Below are 16,992 nucleotides of genomic sequence, written 5' to 3' on the forward strand. Positions count from 1 at the left end.
AGAAATCATGAGAGAGAGAGAGAGAGAGAGAGAGAGAGTAAATACAGAAAGGGAAGCAGTTTTCTATAGGGGAGTGTGGCCTACGCCAGCACTCCCATGTGTCTAACTCTCTCCTCCTTAAAACAAGGGGGCAGAGGTGTCTTTTCACATGTGGAGGAGAGAGATAGACTCATGGGAGTGCTGGCGTAGGCCACACTCCCGGACAAAGAACTTTTTCCCATGCAGAATAGAGTTTGCTCGGTAATTAAACTTTATTAGAAGTTGAAATTTGTGATTAACATGGATATGTCTAGTCACAATAGTATTAATGATGGATCATTAGCAACCTGAACCCCTATAGAAGAAAGTATGCTTATAATAGTCATCAATGTAGGGATAATCGTGCACTTGATAGCAATTTTTACCATCTCTGACGAGTTGAAGACTCTTATCATTGGGACCTCTTCTCCGATAACTCGGACTGCTCTGAAATACGCAGTAGTTTTGTAATCTGGATAACGATGTACTGGACTGTTATATCTGTACCGTCCAGTCCCCATTGGTGGAGCTTTTTCACCCTGGAGAGCATAAACCTCCCCTCTCCAACCAACCACAGGAGCGGATTCTTTTATAGTATTGAATAATTCTCTTGGCCAATACCCAACATTAGTCATATTTTGTCGAACTGATAGCCACCAATTTCCACTGTTATGATCCTATTTAAGAAAATGCAACAAATTAAGAAATATAAAATTTGTTACCGACCGATAATTCATTCACCAATTAAGTAGAGCAAATTTAATAACCACTTATAATAATAATAATAAACGAACTTTCTCTCACCTGGAAAAGATTGGTTGCCACTTCAAGTATTTCACCACCATAGGTAGAAGTTTTGGACAAAGTTAGACCAATGGGTATTTCTCTGCTAACTTGGACAAAACCATTGCATATAACATTGAAGCAGCCAGTCTTTTGAGAGTCATCTGACTGTTTTATTGAAATATTTACATATATATTAAAAAATAATATTATATATATATATATATATATTCGATAACCCCCCTCCCTCCGGCCCCCCCCCCCCCCCCCCAAAAAAAAAAAAATTAGAATGAATGCTGAGGCAAATTGGCAATAGAACTTCGCTTGACTTACAGTCCAATATCCAAAAAAATGGGTCTTGTTGTCACCATATAACCTAGGATTCACCTGATGATCACAAAATTTATTTTCGCTAGTTTAGATACTAGAGATTGCCAAATAATTGTAACTCAAATAAAAATGTTTGAAATCATTTATTTATTGTCTTAAAAGTGTAGAAACAAAAGATAAACAAAGAAGGGTATAGAGATAGAATTGACATGCCATCCAACTTGTACTTGGTTTTGTCCACCTTGAACCCACATAAAAGCTCCACTGTATTGATTAGCGGAGACTGGGGGATTGTGTATACTCATGCACGTTGAACCTCCATGGTACTTCAAGTTTTCATCTTTCAGTGCAAAACCTTCATACTGAATAAAGTGTGTTAACACCAATTTTTATAATCTTTCATGTATGCAAGTTTGCTTGTGAAATAATCCACACAAGGATATTGTGTGGATCTTTAACCCTATTGTTATTTATTAGGGTAAATTACAGATCACCCCTTGATTTTCAATCGAAAATCAAATCACCCCCTGGTTTTTGAAAAAAACTCAAATCAACCCCTCTACAGTAATGGTGTTAGTCTACTATTAGTTATTGGTGTGGAAGGACTATTTTATCCTTGTACTAAAACTTTAGAATTAAATTTACAATACTACCCTTCCTTCATCTTCAACCTAAATGGACAACTTCTTTTGGGTTAAAATCAAAGCTTTCCGCAATCTGTAATGGCGGTTCTTTAAAATAAAATAAAAGATCTCTGTGGGATGCAAGTTTAAAACTTGATGGAATGGACGGAGAAGGGGCAAAGTGATTCATGAAACCCTAAGATGAAAGCAAGAAGGTTGGGTTTAGTGGGAATTCCACATAACTTTTGCAAAAGAAAAGATTTTTAATGGTTGGATCCGTGGAGGAAATTAGAAACAAAAACAGGAAATAAAACATAGAGAGATTTAAAGCATATATAGAAAAATTAAAGTGGAGGGCGGAGACGGCAGTGGAGTTGGAGGAAGAAGCGCATCCTTGTAATTTCTTCTCTTTCCTCTCTATCTGGTGAAAGCTTGAGATTGAGTTGCAGGTGTGAGGAAGAGGATGGAATTTGGGGTTTTTAGTTTCAAGGGTAAAATCATAAATCAACACTGATCAAGGGTAGTTTAAGGATTTAAATTTATTTAACTGGCTGACATCATCACTTAACAGCATAAAACTAACGGTAGGGACTAATTTGTCATTTTGTAGTCTAAACCAGGGGGTGATTTTAGTTTTTTTGAAAATCAGGGGGTGATCTATAATTTACCCTATTTGTTATTATTTGGGTTAATTTCACAGACGGCCCCCTGTAAGTATAAAATATATCATGGACATCCCAAACTTTGGAAAAATATCAGACTACCCTTACTTTATGTTTTTATTCCAACTTAGTCCACTCCGTTAGGTCTGTGCAGTTAAGTTGATGTTAATTCTTTTATAATGGAAAAATTACCCTTGCGACAGGTGAACTTCCCATAATACCCTTAATGTATTAAACAATGGGTTCTTCTGTCAAACCAACACGGACCGGGTCGATCAGACCAAAAGGACTGAACCGATCTTGAATTCCAACACATCGTCTTCTTCCTCTGAAATCTCCCCTTTGCTCTGCTTCCATATCTCGTCTCCGTGAAAGGCCGTAGTTGCAGCCAAACCCTAAATCGAGATATGTAGATGAGTAGATCTTCGATAGTAGATGGCGATTTGAAGGCGAGAATGGTGTCTGTAGATCGCACGAGGCTTGATTCAATAACGAATGAAATTAGGGTTTTGAGAAGATTTGAGGGTGGGAAATTTAGGGGAAAATGAAGCACTTTTCTAGCCAAAAGATGTGCAAACCTCTCACACTTCATTTGTAAAACTGTTAGTCAACATTGTGCCCCAAATGCCATTCCACTAGTTACATATTGATTGAAAACCTGATGAACTGGTTTATTCTCTATCTCTACATGTTCTACCCATTTAACCTGTGTTGAAATGGTTCCATTAAATCATCAACTCGAAACTAAGAAGAAATGCCATTTAAAAAGCCAAATAAATTAAGCATATTTCAATCCATACCCTCGAATATCCATTAGGCATATCTTCAATAATGTAACCAAATGGCCTTCTTATGTATATAGGGAATGAAAATTGCTGATTGTCATGTAAGATATCAATTGGTAAATCAACAATTGTCCAAGTTCCTTCTTCTTCAATGATGCAATGAAGCTTTTTTTCGTTGCAGTGGAGTGAAGATTAAGAGGAAGAAGAGTTCAGGAGTTCCAAACAGTAAAACAAGTCTGAAATTTCAGGGTTTCAAATCCTTCATTCAATGACTCTGTTTTAGAAAACCAAAATGGCGGTGGTGGTGGTGGTTGGAGTTTGGAGTAGGACTAACCTTAATAAGGCACCTCAAACGTCATTTTTCAAAGTTAGGATACCTCAAATGTTTCCAAACTTAATGCACCTTAGATGTAATTTATCTGTTTTTTATTTAAATAACTAAGGGGTAAAATGAACATTTAAACTTTGAGTGCTAACTATGCTTAATGTCAAGGGGAAGGTTGATATTTTGACAAGGTTTGGCATGTCCGTGATATATTGTATACTTACAGGGGGGTTCGTGAAATTTTCCCTTATTATTTTTGTGGGTCGAGAGAGAGGTTAGGGGAGACTTACTTTGGTACCAAGGGCAACATTTAAGAATTGATGAAAATTTTCGGAAGGTTTAGAGCAGGATTTCCACCTTATTAGATCTTCTTCTGTTGTCCTCCATATTGGAACTGTTCCTAATGGGCAACCCCCTCCATCGGGTAGAAGATCCGACAGTTCTACTCCAGAAAAAGCTTCTTTAGGAGTCTCTCTTTGAACCGAAGAACTCATCTGCAATTTTGATCCAATCATGTCATGTTAAGTCCTCTCGTCAAGTATATGATTATAAAAAAAAAGGACACATAAGTTGAATGTGATCATGACACAGATCAAGAATACCTCAGGTATGTGGTTCTTGAGTAATGGGTTGTCGAAGGTTGGTTGTTTGTAGAATCAACACAATCATATGTTTCGCCATTATCTGTCTGTATAAATTAACAAATCATCTTCCATTGATCATTCAATGTATGTTTTTCAATAATAATAGGAATAATGAAACATTTCATCATCTATAAATCAAGAGAAGGAATAGTAGTGAGTGATCTATATATACATACCTTGATACTCATGACTGCAGGCTTGTTCATACGTTTGAGTTTTCTCTCCAACTCAACATCTTCTTCTTCCATGGTGAGGTTAGTTCCTCTTCCGTAAACTCCATTGTAACTTAGAATGATTGAAGAAGTTGCTAACAAAGCTACAAGCGTGACTACCCTTAACGCCATTATAATAAACAAAGGATCTAAAATCTCTATGATTTCCTTGGTAGCATGTAAATGGTCTCTACTATATATTGGCTATCTATCATCAGATCCTGAGTTACCTCTCTTGAAGAACGTACCATATCTGTTGCATTGGACAATAAATATTTGGTTGTCTCCAAAAATTTAAGGCATATTTCAATTACTCAATCTTAATGTCCAATTAAGTTCAGTTTTCTCAGTCCTTGGAACTTCTAAACAAATGGGCATAACGCCATGACCACAACTCATTTTAATGAACGTTACTTTGGTTGCTTACTGGTGAATTTTTCATGCAGGTAGTAACCACCAGTAAGGAAAATTATCACCTCAATTTGCCTGCACGTCAATTTCCTCAATTCCTCTAACAGAGGGAGGTGGACCCCATCCGGGCAGTGTGTTCGGGCAGGGGGTAAGGTGGTCATTCTGCCCCCCTATTAGATGGAATTGAGGAAATTGAGGAGCAGACAAATTGAGGGGATAAAGATCCCCACCAGTAATGCCATTATAAGTTACTATTAGGATTCGGCTCGTCCACAGCCTGGCTTTGACCGGCCAACCTGCTACGCAGAGCTCGCCACGTGGCATAATGGCAATTCAATGGTAGTTTTAACATTAAATTCAAATTTGAATTTTAAAACTGGTTAAGGGAGAGAACCAAAACCGAATTACACCCACCCAACCAGTTTGGCTGACTAAAATAAACCAAACCCCCATAATACACAATTTTACTTTCTTCATTCTTCTTCTCCGTCGCTCTGTGACCACTGCAACCACAAATCGTCGAATCATTTGTTAATGGTGCCCTGCCATCTACCTTGCATAATCCTAAAAAGCTATTTTATGACTCTGGTCCCTTGTTCCTAGAGATGGAAAAATAGCAAACCAAGCAAGGAATTGAATCTGAACCCATCGCAAAAAAGCGCTCAAATCTCCAATACTAACAAAAATCAAAGAAGAAAATTATTCATTGTTGTTCTTCTCAAGTCGTTGCATCAGAATTTTACATACAATAATATACAAGAGAAGTGAGCGTGAGACTGTGAGAGAGGGGGAGGATGAATATGCCAAGTAGAGATTGCAATTTCTCTTTCTCATTCATTGATTTATTATTTCTATGTTCTTCTGTACAATAAAAAAGAGGGAAATTTATGAATACACCCCTGAAGTATGGGCTTATTATTAATGCACCCATCTATATGCACTATTTACACTTACCTCCTCTATTTTTCATATTAATTGATAAGTTAGTCCAAGTCGTTAGTGGTTCCTGTTAGTCACAAACGGGATGTGTTTTATAGAAACTTTTGGACCAAAATACCTTTGATAGGTTAAAACTACATTAATGTCCTCTTTTTCTTCCTACCCTGCACCTGCGATCATCCACAACCTGCGACCATAGAACCTGTGCTCCCTACCTCTGTTCTTCTTCGTCTGCCCTTGCTGAGTCTTTGTTTCTGTTCGGGTTGTTGTTATCTATGGAGGTAGAGAGAGTTCTTGCAAGTAACGATTCTGCTCCACAAGCCAACATTGGAAGAATTTGTGAAAGTTTTCTTGCACAGGGAGTACCGTTACGGATGGCCGAAGTCATGAATTCTACAGTGTTTGGGAGGACAGACATGGTTGCCGGGATAGTGAGCTTTGAGCTTTTGATAATCAATTGCAGAACAAGAGAGAGGTAGTGGTTTTTCCTTGGTTTTATAGTGAAGTTGGAGGTGGGTTCAATGAATCTGAAGTGAACTGGATTAAGTAGAGTTATACTTGAGAGAGAGAGATTTGAAATCGAGTTATGATACTCAGAAATGCATGCCCGATTACAAACCACTAATTACTGAGGAGCCCTAAATCGCCCCAAGATGGACAAACGAACATCTTATCGTTGATCACTCTATAAGTTCTCTCTCTGTTTTGTTTTGTTTGTTTGTTTTCTTTTTTAAAGTTCTACAACAGGAAATTTCCTGGTGGCACATCTCTCCATGTGTGCGCTAATCACGCTCCCAGGAAATTTTGAGCCTTCCATTTGTTCAAAATTTGATTTTTGACACTGAACCATTCTTTTTCTGAGTCTGATTTCTGTTTGCTGATTATTCATTATGTGGATCAATATGTGTTTACTGTTCAGAACCCTAAAATACGCCAATCGATTTTACTGTTTTTCGGTTTCTTATGAAGAGTCCTAGTTCCAGTTGGATTCGTCAATATCTTGGAATCTAGCCATTGGATTTGAATCCAATTTTGCTGGGCTGTGCCGCGACTTCTGGAGGGTTTCTTGACGGCGATGAGGTGGTCACTAGGGAGGCAACAATGGTGCTTGTCTGGGAGGTGTGGAAGTGGTCGTGTGGGAGCCTGGGAGGCGTAGAGGTGGAGCTATTAGGGCTTCTGCTCTTCCTTCTTCTCCTTTCGATTTGGGACAATGGTTCAAAGTATAAAAGAATGGCAGAGGTTTAGTTTATATTGAAGGACAATATGGTCAGTTTAGTTAAAGATTTAACAATTTTTGGAAATAACTAACAGCTTGGACTAACTTAACAATTAATATGAAAAGTAGGGGAGGTACGTGTAAATAATGCGTACAGATGGATGCATCGATAATAAGTCTATACCTCGGGGGGGTATTCATAAATTTCCCTAAAAAAGATGGGTAAGATACAACAGATCGGTAGACCAAAACTCCAATCTAGATCTAATCCCCCAACACCCCCTCCCAAACCACCACCAATAACTAACAGCAGACTAACACTGTTACTGTAGAGAGAGTGATTTGGGTTTTTTCAAATCCAGGGCGTGACCTGAATTCCGTTTGAAAACCAGGAGGTCATGTGTAATTTATCCTTAAATTTTTTAATCCCATGGATCTAAGAAATTTTCCCTTAATTAATTTTTTATGGCACCAATGCCTCAACTTTGCAATAATCCTTGATGTAATTGGCACCAACAGGAGGATCATTGTGCTTATTGCATACTCTTAGTGTGAGATTGGGACTTATGACTTGAGATAAAAGATGATGGAAAAAGGGTGAGATAGTTGTAAAATTGTTGAAGAGGAACTCGCATTTGTCATTGTCGGTGAGTAAATCTTGGGTGCACTTCCTGTAATGAGCTAAAACAGTGTTCTTTGTGTAGTCAATTTGATGAACCTCATACATATTACTTACATCATTCTCCACCAATCTGTCCCGACATGGATCACTGATGTGGAAACATTTAAACAATGAAGGCGTTCTTATCTGGGTGAGCCCCTTTCATCTTTTGTAGTGCTGCAACAAGGAAAGCAGTTATTGTTGCTTAGATCTATTAGTTTAGATTGAACAATAAGTTTTCAAAGGCCATGAGAGCTTGAAACTCATCTTCCCTTTTTTTTTTCAAACCCAAAACGATTTGGGGAAGATGAGTTCAGGGTTTTTTTTTTTCTTTTGCAAGGGCAATTTTGTCACTTTAATTAAGGGTGTCAAAACCAAATCGAAACCGAAAACCGAATTCAAAACCGAGTCAAATTAGACTCGAATTGGAAACCGAATTAAAACCATTACCGAATTGAATCGAGTAGGTTCGGATTTGGTTGACAGTCCCAAAACCAACTCGGTTTTTTATTTGATTTCGAGTCACACCCTTAAGACATAGAACCGAACCGAATGACTGAAACTGAACCAGTTGACACCTTTAACTTTAAGGTTTTTTACAATTATCACCCCAAAATCTTTACTATCTACTATTACCCCCCCCAAAAACTTTCAAACAACTGTTACCCCCCTCTGATGAATACTAATCATTAACTGACCCCCACCGTTACATTTCCATAACGGTGGAGGTTAGTCGTGACAGTGTGCCATTGTCATGAATTTTCTAGGACCAAAATGCCCCTTTGGGGTGGTAATTCTAAAAACAAAAAAAAAAACCCCATCACCGTCCTTCTTCTTCTTCTTCTTCTTCCTCCTCTGCAACCCCAAAATGTGGCTGTCATCAAACCAAAATCAAAAACCTTGGATGGAATGAAACCACGCTGCAGTCTCTCCACCTATAAAAGGATCATCGTAAACATCTAATCCCCAAGCTTCTCCTGAAAAAATTTTGAATCGTAAACCCTAAATTTGTTATGAACATAAAAATCCTAAATTACCCACTTCATTGCTTGCTGAGAAGAAGAACATTTAAAATCCTCCCACCAATGAGCAAACCCTCCTTTTATTTATTGCCCCCTGTATCCCTTTCTTTACTTTATGATTTCTTCGTGATGCCATGGATGGATGTACACTTGTAGCAGTGTTAATATCGTAAAAAGAGAAGGAAAGGGTTTTCGTAATTTGTTTGTTTATTATCAATTTTTGCCTTTTGATTTCAATTTTACTTTTTCATGAATTATTTCCCCATTTTTAGGAAGGATAATAATCTATTCAACTTGAATCAGATACCCCACCAATGTGCGCCATTTAATCTTTCACTTTTGAATTTGAAAGTTAGAAAAAATACGTAATTAGAAAGATAAGATTATTCGATGAAAGATTCTGGGATTCGGGGAGTGAAGGAAGGGTGAAGGAAGCTTTTGTCATTCAAAGTAAAAAATGGATGATCGATGGATTTGGACTTTTGGAGCTATAGATATTCCTGTAATGGCGATATGGTGTGAAATAATTAAGGGGGGAAGATGAGACATGAAAGGGAACTTATTCTAAAATGCTGTTGGGTAGTGGATAATGCTTTCAGGTCTCCATTAATGGGTGCATCCAAAGACATTGAAAGGGACAGAGATGAGCGAGCTAGCATATATTATGGGATTCTGCTCCTCTCTCTTTTCTCCTCTTCATGCTAATAATAGTTGGATCCATTAACGTGGTGGGTGCTTAAATTTTGCTGCTATTTCTTAATTTTGACGTCTCTCAGATTATTAATGAGTGTTTCAAGCGACACAATAACCAAGAAGGGAAAACTGGGATGAATTCCACCAGAGAATATACAAGGAATCACTGCAAAATCAGACTCTTAAGCTTGCCTTGGAAGAACCCAGCTGAAGGAAAGGAGATTTATTCTACTCATATCCCCCTCACGAGAGAGAGAGAGAGAGAGAAAGAAGAGACTTCGCGGCGTGGTTTCATTCCATCCAAGGTTTTTGATTTTGGTTTGATGGCAGCCACATTTTGGGGTTGCAGAGGAGGAAGAAGGAGAAGGAGAAGAAGGAGAAGTAGGAGAAGAAGGAGGAGGAGGAGAAGGAATGTGATGGGTTTTTTTTTTTTTTTTTTTTTTTCAATTACCACCCCAAAAAGGTATTTTGGTCTTAGAAAATTCGTGACAACAGCACACTGTCACGACTAACCCTCACCGTTACGAAAATGTAACGGTGGGGGTCAATTAGTGATTAGTATTCATCAGAGGGGGCTAATAGTTGTTTGAAAGTTTTTTGGGAGGGGTAATAGTAGATAGTAAAGATTTTGGGGTGATAATTGTAAAAAGCCCTTAACTTTAATCCCTTGTTTCGAACAATGTTAGTCCTACCTAAACTAACAGAATGGGGGGCATGTGTTAACTTTCAAGAATATCAGGGGGCACATGAAATTTTCCTAAAACTAAAGAGAGTTTTAGTAATTAGGTGATACCTCAGGGAAGGTACGTGAAAATTTCCCTTTGATATTTTCCAAAACATCCTTCAGGATTTCAAGTGCACACTTATGATTGGGGCAACAGGAACATGGCCGTAACCCAGGTAGGGATGTAAACGGATCGGATTCGGCTCGGATACTGCTATATCCGCATCCACATCCGATTAGCTTTCGGACGGATTCAGATAGTGCTAAATGGATACGAATCGGATATTTTAACCGTTTACATGTAAATATAGCTTTTCGGATAGCTATAGCTTATCCGTATCCGTATTTGTATCTGTATCCGTTTAGCTTTCGGACGGATTCGGATAGTGCTAAACAGATACGGACACGGATACGGAAACGGATTTTGACTATTCATTTACATCCCTAAACCCAGGCAGCAGCCAAGTTTGTCCATATATTCCTCTCTAACATAGGCTACGTATTCTGTATTTAAATAAAAATCATGCGAGAGAGAGAGAGAGAGAGAGAGTACATACAGAAATTATGAGAGAGTTTCCTCGGTAAACTTTATTAGAAGTTGAAAATTGTGATTAACAATAGTATTCATGATGGATCATTAGCAATCTGACAAAGGACCCCCATACAAGAAGGTATGCCCATAAAAGTCATCAATGTAGGGATAATCATGCACAGTATAGCAATTGAGATACCATCTCTGACGACTACTTGAAGACTCTTTTCATTGGGACCTCCGACCTCTTCCAATGTTATCTTCTCCGTTAACTCGGACGAATCTGAAATACACAGTAGTTCTGTAATCTTGATAATGATCAAATGGTGGACCTTTATATCTATACCGTCCAGTCCCCATTAATTGGGGGAGTTTTTCACCTTGGGAAGCATAAACCTCCCCTCTCCAACCAACCACAGTCCACAGGAGCGGATTCTTTAATTTATAGTATTGAATAATTCTCTTGGCCAATACCCAACATTACTCATATTTTCTCCAACTGATACCCACCGCAATTTCCACTGTTATGATCCTATTAAAGAAAATGCAACAAATTAAGAAATATAAAGTTAATCACAGACCGATAATTCATTCACCAATTAATTAGACTAAATTTAATAACCATTTATAAAAATAATATTAATAATAATAAACCAACTTTCTCTCACCTGGAAAAGAAAGGTTGTCAAGTCAATTATTTCACCACCAAATTTAGAATGAATGGTGAGGCAAACTGGCAATAGAACTTCGTTTGACTTACAGTTCAATATCCAAAAAAAATGGGTCATGTTGTCACCATATAACTTTAGGATTCACCTGATGATAAATTTTATTTTAGCAGTTTAGATGCTAGCTAGAGATTGCCAAATAAATTGTAACTCAAATAACTTCAATTATTTATGAAGAATCATACAGATCATTATAGAAATGCAATATAATTAATCTTGACAATAATACTATATAGGTTCAGCAAATCGACTCTACAATGGCTGATGGATATGACATTAATTAAAGAATAAAAATGTTTGAAATCATTTATTTATTGTCTTAAAGTATAGAAATATATATGGTTGAACAATAATAACACACAAGCCCCCAACTCAACTAATGCGGGATTTTACCTCTTGTTGGAGCCGATTTTCGGGTGGGTCCCATGGTACTATGCGCCATTTAGAGAACCGTGTGTGGGATGAGCCACGTCAGCGGCCTCAGATAAGGGGGCTGGACTTCGTTAAAGGCAGTTGAGAGAATCACTCCCACAAGGGAGGTGCCCCTTGCTTCTAAGGGAGAAGAAAAGCAAGCCACGTTCACCACAACAGTGGGGCCCAGGAAGGGCGCAACAAACTCTGCCATGTGGAGATGGAAAGGTAGGGTTTGAAGCCAAGGGGGATCCGCCGCCACTATCTAAAAGGATCACTATAAAAGGGACGATGGCTGCTGCAGATAGGGACACACATGCAATCCAACTCCTTGGCCTAATCTTTATTGTTTCTTGTTTATCAATTTTTACTTTAGTTTTCTTAGTTCCTGGAGAAGTGTACTTGCCATCTCACCGAGCCAATCATTGGGGGAGAGACCAGGAGGTGTTTCTACCCTTTGCGGACTTGGACTTGGTTGTAACTGGTCAGTGTATTCTTCTTGTTATTAGTTTAGTAATCTTTATTTCGTACAAAGGGCAGTCCCTTCTCCTTAATCAATTTGTTGCAAGCTTTTGGTAAGCCCCATTGAGCCCGTTGCCCATACAGTCTAACCCAAAGGTCCTTGGAGATAACTCAGGCATGAGGGAACCCTACATCCCTAGTTGGCAGTCAGATAGGCCGCGACCCTAGTCTGTTTGAACCTGCGACAAAGGTTCTGGCACGTCCTGCATATATCATAACCCACGTCATCCTGTGAGTGTTGGATATTTTTCCACCAACACATTTTGGCACGCCAGGTGGGACCCTCATAGACTTAGGATTCGCAATGGGACCAAAGAAGAAAGCAAATAAGACTTAGACTAGGAGAGAGATAGCTGACGAAATGGTTAACCCCTTGGCCAGGAAACCGAGGGTTCTGACTCTCAGGACACAGGTAGCAGCGGTGAATTGTCACATCAATTCGCTGCAGCCATGCACGACACCCTGGAACCCATGACCTCGGACATGAGACACTTGGTGACCGCCATCAGGCTAGTCGCCGAAGATATCCGTAACTTGATTCAGACTCAGAAGCAGGCCGCTGAAAGTCAGCAAGCCTGTTTTGATCGCTTCATCAACGGTCAGGACTCGCGTCTAGACCAGCTCATCACTGTCTTGACCACCCAGAGGCTGACCGCCCCGCACGGGCTGGTCCAGCCTCTAGGGTTCGCACCATTGGAGGCGCCAACATCCTAAATGGTAGGAGCCGAACCAGACACAGGCCAAATAGGCAGTAGGCAGCAGTCCACGTTCGTCGGGAGTTCTAGCCAGGCCCCTATACCAGGGGACCAACCGGTGGCTTATGCTAACCTGTTGTACCAATCTGGGATCGGATCGAGCACTGTTCACACTCTGGCATTCGTTAACTCCGTAGGGGCAAACGGAACCCTGGCTGGATCGGCCTATATGTCTCTGGTAGCAGCAGTCGGAGCCTCGTTCGGGGCCCCGGCAGCACAACAAGGTTTCAGAACTGAGGCCGGCTAGTTAGGGGCGAACACATCACTTTCCCCCGTGGCAATGGGGGCAAATACAATCCTTGTGGGAGGATACCGAAGCTAAGCTATGGCTAGAATCCCTGACCGCAGGGGAATAGGATACACGCCAACATGACCCTCTACGGGGCCATGGGCGGCAACACCCAATCAGGCCGTGAACTCAGAATCGGCCGTGGGGAACAGGTCGATACTCAATTACGAGGAATTGACGCCCCTGATACAGAACAGCATAGACCCTGCCTACCGGTCATCTGCTCGATCGATCTATCGAAAGCCGTACCCGGAATACCTGGACAACATTGATCTAGGGAGGAATTGGAAGATACCGGAGTTTACAAAGTTTTCAGGGGAGGACAATATGTCCACCATTGAGCACATTGCCCTATTTACCGTATAATGCAGAACCTGGGGACAAATGATGCCATAAAGCTCAGGCTTTCCCCAACTCCTTGATAGGTACGACTTTCACATGGTATTTTCACTTACTAGCCAATTCGGTGCAGAATTGGCAGGAGATGGAAGAGTTGTTCCATACGCAGTTCTATAAGGCTGAACCCGAGATCACAATTGGAGATTTGGCATGCATGCGCTAGGAGCCGGGCGAGACTATGGACAAGTTTGTTAACCGGTTTAAGCTGGCCAACTACAAGTGTCCGACCCTTTTACATGAGGGTGAGTATACAAAAATGGCCCTCGGCGGGCTAAGCCTAGAGCTTAGGAAAAGCTTTGCAGGCCAAAACTTCGTGGACCTCGGCCAGCTAGTGGTACAGGCAGCACCTTACGAGGCCCTGCTAAAAGAGGAAGAGCAAAAGAAGGCTTCCTCCATTGGGACATATTACAAAGAGGCCGCGTCAGGTAGTTACCCGGTCTTAGGGGCAGGAGAGTCCAAAACGGTCGGCTCCCTAAACTGTGAGGTTGACACGGCAGAAATAACCAAGGGAAAGCCCTACGTTTGCATGGCCTTGGCTAAGCAGGCCGCGAATGACCAACAGACTGAACAACCTAGGCCGAACCCCCAGTAGACTTTCGATGCTGGGGTAAAGTAGTCCTTCGACATCTCTAAGGCCGAGCTTATTTTTTATCAGCTTCTAAAGGACAAGCAGATTAACCTGCCGCCAGGACATCAGATCCCAGCAAGTGCAGCCTTAAAAGACCAAAAGTATTGTAAATGGCACAATACCCGTACGCATATAACTATTAACTATGTTGTGTTACACAATTCTTTGTAGAAGGCTATCACAGAAAGGCAAATCAAATTCCCTGAGAAGGAGAAAGGAGTAATGCTGATCGACAATAATCCTTTCCCGGTCAACATGGTCACAGCTGATTTGTCGAAGATAACCAGCACTGCAAGAGGGATCACGGCCAGCTCCACCAGGCCGAGAGAGGCAGGATCTGAGGAACATGAGAAGGTAACCCAAGTAGATAGCCGCGGTCCACAGGCTACGCCCGTAAGAGAGGCAGCAAGCTCCACCGTGCGCGAAAAGCACCAATGATGGTGGGGAGATATAGACCTACAACTGCGATGCTTCAGACCGCTTATAAGCATTCCAAATAGGACAGATCACCCATTGAACATTAGGGCGACTACCGGGTGGCCGGTGGTAGGAAGGACGCCCCACAACCAAAGCCCTTCAGTTCGTTCAGAGAATGGAGCAGCGGTCTTGTTCACTCACCACCTAAAGAGGCACACACTTTTCAATGGGGGGTGTGCACTCAATGCAAGCGACTGATTGAAGACCCAGACCCCGCCAGGGATAGGCTGGCACCTATTCAGGAAACGACCCCCCTTCGGCAAAGGATCACGGGAAGGAAGGCTAAGAGCTGGCCGCGCACGACATAGTCTAATAGGACGACCAGGCAAGGAGCTGCTTCGCGACCTTCAGTCAGAGACCGTCTGGGGAGGACGCCAGTGAAGCGACGCTTGGCATATGATGTGGTGGGCCCAGACTTTGATGAAGACCTGTGTTGGCCGAGGACCAGGCTAAGGATGGTTCTTCCCAAGCCCATCAGGACGGACGAGTGGACTATGGCCCGCCATCCCAAGTTCCCCGCCGAGTCCAGAAGAATGGAAATGACCGGGACCCAAAGGAGTAGGTGGCAACGAAAGCAAGCCGCCCTGAGATGGGCTCAGGCAACGACGATGCAGGTCGATGTAGAAGCAACCAGGGAATGGCCTGTGCTTAAAATCCTCCGGCCGCAATGGAATGATAGGGACCCTATTGACAAAGGGCAGGCTCTGGAGTCTGAAGTGTCAGAGTATAAGACCGAAGAAAGCGACTTCAAAGTCCTGGTGAATCAATCCCAAAACCAAGAAGACGGTCAAGTGGCTGAAGTCGCTGGGTGGGCCGAACTGGGGGACGTTAGCCATTCTGCCGCACAGGGTGATACACCAGAAGAGGAGACTGACTTCGCCAAATTCATAAATATGATGTTTGGCTCCGTGGAAACATAGGTTCAAGTCTCCATGGTTTACGTTCTTCCCCGGATATTTGATTATCCACCAGGATAGGCGAACCAGCTAGAAGGCGACGTTCTGGAGGAGATAACATCTGGTGTGATGGACATCGAAATAGTTCCCCTGGGAGACAAAGAGGAACAATCGGAGAACGTTCAGACAGTGATTACCAGAGAGACCAAACGAACGGTCCACACCCCGATAGTTAGGGGGCGGGTGCCTAATGTCCTGGGCAAGCCCTTGAAGGAGATGTGCCAACACTTGAAGCCTTTGTACGTCCAGACGCATATGGAGGGCAAACCTATTTAAAGAGTATTGGTTGACAATGGGGCGGCCATCAACATCCTCCTAGCTAGGATGATGAAGTGGCTAGAAAAGGACGAGTTGGATCTTATTCCTATAGAGGTATCTGTAACGAACTTTTTGGGAGGCGCCATGAAGCCCAAGGGTGTGCTGCCCATAGAACTAAAGGTTGGGGAGTACGTCTCTATGACAGCATTCTTCGTCATGGACACATCAGCCCATTACAATGCTCTCCTAGGGCGAGACTGGATACATGCCAATGCATCTGTGCCTTCATCCCTCCACCAAATCCTCATTTTCAGGCACGGTGAGGGTGACATCAGGGTAGTCATAGCAGACAGCAAGCCATTCGTGGTAGAAGTAAGTCACACTGATGCCATTCTTTATGGGGGATGTGTCGGCCCAATCAAATTTATAGGATCAGATGAGTATGGACGACCGACGTCTCTGGTCACAACAGCTACCGTAATGCAACCAGTACTTCAGGCCAAGAAAATGCCAGAGCAGCTAGGATTGTCGTCCATTCAGGATGGGCAATTAAACATCACTAGTAGTTATGATTAAGACAAGCAGCGAAACAGTAACAAACATCCTTCGGAGGCTGACAGTCTCGGGCCTGGAAAGGAGGATGTCTGTTGAGGAAGGTTTAGTGGCCGAAGTAACGGCCAGGAAATTAAAAGAACTTAAGGCCAAAATCAGGATGGAGGACTTACAGCCTAAGCCGTCGAAGATGGAAGAGACACCGGCGGAGGTACAGGACCCATTGATGGAGGTTAACTTAGGAAGCAAGGACGATAAACGTCCTATCTTTGTTAGTAGTCTGCTTAGTCGTGTATTTCAGGAAAAGCTTGTAGCTCTGTTGAAGAAATATAAAGATTGTTTTGCTTGGGATTATTCCAAGATGCCAGGTCGAACATCGACTGGCCATTAAGGACAACTTCAGACCAGTGAAATAGTTGCCTAGGCGCATGACGTTG

General features: G+C 41.7%; 1 long non-coding RNA gene across 1 annotated transcript; it reads right to left on the reverse strand.

Moving 5' to 3' along the window:
- Positions 1–895: 895 nt before the first annotated feature.
- Positions 896–1,490, reverse strand: LOC122639681. The gene is made up of 3 exons (XR_006329556.1): positions 1,341–1,490; positions 1,135–1,188; positions 896–969 (listed from the first exon to the last, which is right to left on the reverse strand). It is a non-coding gene; the product is annotated as an uncharacterized LOC122639681 (long non-coding RNA).
- Between the last annotated feature and the right edge of the window lie 15,502 nt (positions 1,491–16,992).

Source organism: Telopea speciosissima, chromosome 9, assembly GCF_018873765.1.
Source record: "Telopea speciosissima isolate NSW1024214 ecotype Mountain lineage chromosome 9, Tspe_v1, whole genome shotgun sequence".
Taxonomy (NCBI): domain Eukaryota; kingdom Viridiplantae; phylum Streptophyta; class Magnoliopsida; order Proteales; family Proteaceae; genus Telopea; species Telopea speciosissima.